At 38.5% G+C, this 5,000-nt stretch overlaps 1 protein-coding gene across 11 annotated transcripts in view; it reads left to right on the forward strand.

Moving 5' to 3' along the window:
* Positions 1–5,000, forward strand: part of LOC133570883 (IQ motif and SEC7 domain-containing protein 1-like) — a 236,352-nt gene that overhangs the window by 145,048 nt on the left and 86,304 nt on the right. The gene's annotated exons all lie outside the window — the stretch shown is intronic.

The following is a 5,000-nucleotide window of genomic DNA, read 5'->3' on the forward strand; positions in this document are numbered from 1 at the left end:
TTAAGTTTGTGTGACATGAGATGTTCTCCTTGTGTTTGTGTGACATGAGATGTTCTCCTTAAGTTTGTGTGACATGAGATGTTCTCCTTAAGTTTGTGTGACATGAGATGTTCTGCTTGTGTTTGTGTGACATGAGATGTTCTGCTTGTGTTTGTGTGACATGAGATGTTTTGCATAAGTTTGTGTGACATGAGATGTTCTCTTTAAGTTTGTGTGACAAGAGATGTTGTGCTTAAGTTTGTGTGACATGAGATGTTCTGTTTGTGTTTGTGTGACATGAGATGTTCTCCTTAAGTTTGTGTGACATGAGATGTTCTCCTTAAGTTTGTGTGACATGAGATGTTCTGCTTGTGTTTGTGTGACATGAGATGTTCTGCTTAAGTTTGTGTGACATGAGATGTTCTGCTTACGTTTGTGTGACATGAGATGTTCTGCTTAAATTTGTGTGACATGAGATGTTCTCCTTAAGTTTGTGTGACATGAGATGTTCTGCTTAAGTTTGTGTGACATGAGATGTTCTGCTTAAGTTTGTGTGACATGAGATGTTCTGCTTAAGTTTGTGTGACATGAGATGTTCTGCTTGTGTTTGTGTGACATGAGATGTTCTGCTTAAGTTTGTGACATGAGATGTTCTCCTTAAGTTTGTGTGACATGAGATGTTCTCCTTAAGTTTGTGTGACATGAGATGTTCTCCTTAAGTTTGTGTGACATGAGATGTTCTGCTTAAGTTTGTGTGACATGAGATGTTCTTAAGTTTGTGTGACATGAGATTTTCTGCTTATGTTTGTGTGACATGAGATGTTCTCCTTAAGTTTGTGTGACATGAGATGTTCTGCTTAAGTTTGTGTGACATGAGATGTTCTCCTTAAGTCTGTGACATGAGATGTTCTCCTTGAGTTTGTGTGACATGAGATGTTCTCCTTAAGTTTGTGTGACATGAGATGTTCTGCTTGTGTTTGTGTGACATGAGATGTTCTGCTTGTGTTTGTGTGACATGAGATGTTCTCCTTAAGTTTGTGACATGAGATGTTCTCCTTAAGTTTGTGTGACATGAGATGTTCTCCTTAAGTTTGTGTGACATGAGATGTTCTGCTTAAGTTTGTGTGACATGAGATGTTCTCCTTAAGTTTGTGTGACATGAGATGTTCTCCTTAAGTTTGTGTGACATGAGATGTTCTCCTTAAGTTTGTGTGACATGAGATGTTCTCCTTAAGTCTGTGACATGAGATGTTCTCCTTGAGTTTGTGTGACATGAGATGTTCTCCTTAAGTTTGTGTGACATGAGATGTTCTGCTTGTGTTTGTGTGACATGAGATGTTCTGCTTGTGTTTGTATGACATGAGATGTTCTCCTTAAGTTTGTGTGACATGAGATGTTCTGCTTAAGTTTGTGTGACATGAGATGTTCTCCTTAAGTTTGTGTGACATGAGATGTTCTGCTTAAGTTTGTGTGACATGAGATGTTCTCCTTAAGTTTGTGTGACATGAGATGTTCTCCTTAAGTTTGTGTGACATGAGATGTTCTCCTTAAGTTTGTGTGACATGAGATGTTCTCATTGTGTTTGTGTGACATGAGATGTTCTCCTTAAGTTTGTGTGACATGAGATGTTCTCCTTAAGTTTGTGTGACATGAGATGTTCTCCTTAAGTTTGTGTGACATGAGATGTTCTGCTTGTGTTTGTGTGGCATGAGATGTTCTCCTTAAGTTTGTGACATGAGATGTTCTCCTTAAGTTTGTGTGACATGAGATGTTCTCCTTAAGTTTGTGTGACATGAGATGTTCTCCTTAAGTTTAAGTGACATGAGATGTTCTGCTTAAGTGTGTGTGACATGAGATGTTCTCCTTAAGTTTGTGTGACATGAGATGTTCTCCTTAAGTTTGTGTGACATGAGATGTTCTCCTTAAGTTTGTGTGACATGAGATGTTCTCCTTAAGTTTGTGTGACAAGAGATGTTCTCCTTAAGTTTGTGTGACATGAGATGTTCTCCTTAAGTTTGTGTGACATGAGATGTTCTCCTTAAGTTTGTGTGACATGAGATGTTCTGCTTAAGTTTGTGTGACATGAGATGTTCTCCTTAAGTTTGTGTGACATGAGATGTTCTGCTTGTGTTTGTGTGACATGAGATGTTCTCCTTAAGTTTGTGTGACATGAGATGTTCTCCTTAAGTTTGTGTGACATGAGATGTTTTGCTTGTGTTTGTGTGACATGAGATGTTCTCCTTAAGTTTGTGTGACATGAGATGTTCTGCTTGTGTTTGTGTGATATGAGATGTTCTCCTTAAGTTTGTGTGACATGAGATGTTCTCCTTAAGTTTGTGTGACATGAGATGTTCTGCTTGTGTTTGTGTGACATGAGATGTTCTCCTTAAGTTTGTGTGACATGAGATGTTCTCCTTAAGTTTGTGTGACATGAGATGTTCTGCTTAAGTTTGTGTGACATGAGATGTTCTCCTTAAGTTTTTGTGACATGAGATGTTCTCCATAAGTTTGTGTGACATGAGATGTTCTGCTTAAGTTTGTGTGACATGAGATGTTCTCCTTAGGTTTGTGTGACATGAGATGTTCTCCTTAAGTTTGTGTGACATGAGATGTTCTCCTTAAGTTTGTGTGACATGAGATGTTCTCCTTAAGTTTGTGTGACATGAGATGTTCTGCTTAAGTTTGTGTGACATGAGATGTTCTCCTTAAGTTTGTGTGACATGAGATGTTCTCCTTAAGTTTGTGTGACATGAGATGTTTTGCTTGTGTTTGTGTGACATGAGATGTTCTCCTTAAGTTTGTGTGACATGAGATGTTCTGCTTGTGTTTGTGTGATATGAGATGTTCTCCTTAAGTTTGTGTGACATGAGATGTTCTCCTTAAGTTTGTGTGACATGAGATGTTCTGCTTGTGTTTGTGTGACATGAGATGTTCTCTTTGAGTTTGTGTGACATGAGATGTTCTGCTTAAGTTTGTGTGACATGAGATGTTCTCCTTAAGTTTGTGTGACATGAGATGTTCTCCTTAAGGTTGTGTGACATGAGATGTTCTGCTTAAGTTTGTGTGACATGAGATGTTCTCCTTAAGTTTGTGTGACATGAGATGTTCTCCTTAAGTTTGTGTGACATGAGATGTTCTGCTTAAGTTTGTGTGACATGAGATGTTCTCCTTAAGTTTGTGTGACATGAGATGTTCTGCTTAAGTTTGTGTGACATGAGATGTTCTGTTTGTGTTTGTGTGACATGAGATGTTCTCCTTAAGTTTGTGTGACATGAGATGTTCTCCTTAAGTTTGTGTGACATGAGATGTTCTCCTTAAGTTTGTGTGACATGAGATGTTTTGCTTGTGTTTGTGTGACATGAGATGTTCTCCTTAAGTTTGTGTGACATGAGATGTTCTCCTTAAGTTTGTGTGACATGAGATGTTCTGCTTGTGTTTGTGTGATATGAGATGTTCTCCTTAAGTTTGTGTGACATGAGATGTTCTCCTTAAGTTTGTGTGACATGAGATGTTCTGCTTGTGTTTGTGTGACATGAGATGTTCTGTTTGTGTTTGTGTGACATGAGATGTTCTGCTTGTGTTTGTGTGACATGAGATGTTCTGCTTGTGTTTGTGTGACATGAGATGTTCTGCTTGTGTTTGTGTGACATGAGATGTTCTGCTTGTGTTTGTGTGACATGAGATGTTCTGCTTGTGTTTGTGTGACATGAGATGTTCTGCTTGTGTTTGTGTGACATGAGATGTTCTGCTTGTGTTTGTGTGACATGAGATGTTCTGCTTGTGTTTGTGTGACATGAGATGTTCTCCTTAAGTTTGTGTGACATGAGATGTTCTCCTTAAGTTTGTGTGACATGAGATGTTCTGCTTAAGTTTGTGTGACATGAGATGTTCTCCTTAAGTTTGTGTGACATGAGATGTTCTCCTTAAGTTTGTGTGACATGAGATGTTCTCCTTAAGTTTGTGTGACATGAGATGTTCTGCTTAAGTTTGTGTGACATGAGATGTTCTCCTTAAGTTTGTGTGACATGAGATGTTCTGCTTAAGTTTGTGTGACATGAGATGTTCTGTTTGTGTTTGTGTGACATGAGATGTTCTCCTTAAGTTTGTGTGACATGAGATGTTCTCCTTAAGTTTGTGTGACATGAGATGTTCTCCTTAAGGTTGTGTGACATGAAATGTTTTGCTTGTGTTTGTGTGACATGAGATGTTCTCCTTAAGTTTGTGTGACATGAGATGTTCTCCTTAAGTTTGTGTGACATGAGATGTTCTGCTTGTGTTTGTGTGATATGAGATGTTCTCCTTAAGTTTGTGTGACATGAGATGTTCTCCTTAAGTTTGTGTGACATGAGATGTTCTGCTTGTGTTTGTGTGACATGAGATGTTCTGCTTGTGTTTGTGTGACATGAGATGTTCTGCTTGTGTTTGTGTGACATGAGATGTTCTCCTTTAGTTTGTGTGACATGAGATGTTCTCCTTAAGTTTGTGTGACATGAGATGTTCTGCTTGTGTTTGTGTGACATGAGATGTTCTGCTTGTGTTTGTGTGACATGAGATGTTCTGCTTGTGTTTGTGTGACATGAGATGTTCTGCTTGTGTTTGTGTGACATGAGATGTTCTGCTTGTGTTTGTGTGACATGAGATGTTCTCCTTAAGTTTGTGTGACATGAGATGTTCTCCTTAATTTTGTGTGACATGAGATGTTCTCCTTAAGTTTGTGTGACATGAGATGTTCTGCTTAAGTTTGTGTGACATGAGATGTTCTCCTTAAGTTTGTGTGACATGAGATGTTCTCCTTAAGTTTGTGTGACATGAGATGTTCTCCTTAAGTTTGTGTGACATGAGATGTTCTGCTTAAGTTTGTGTGACATGAGATGTTCTCCTTAAGTTTGTGTGACATGAGATGTTCTGCTTAAGTTTGTGTGACATGAGATGTTCTGTTTGTGTTTGTGTGACATGAGATGTTCTCCTTAAGTTTGTGTGACATGAGATATTCTCCTTAAGTTTGTGTGACATGAGATGTT

The sequence above is a fragment of the Nerophis lumbriciformis genome, linkage group LG01, assembly GCF_033978685.3.
Source record: "Nerophis lumbriciformis linkage group LG01, RoL_Nlum_v2.1, whole genome shotgun sequence".
Classification (NCBI taxonomy): Eukaryota; Metazoa; Chordata; class Actinopteri; order Syngnathiformes; family Syngnathidae; genus Nerophis; species Nerophis lumbriciformis.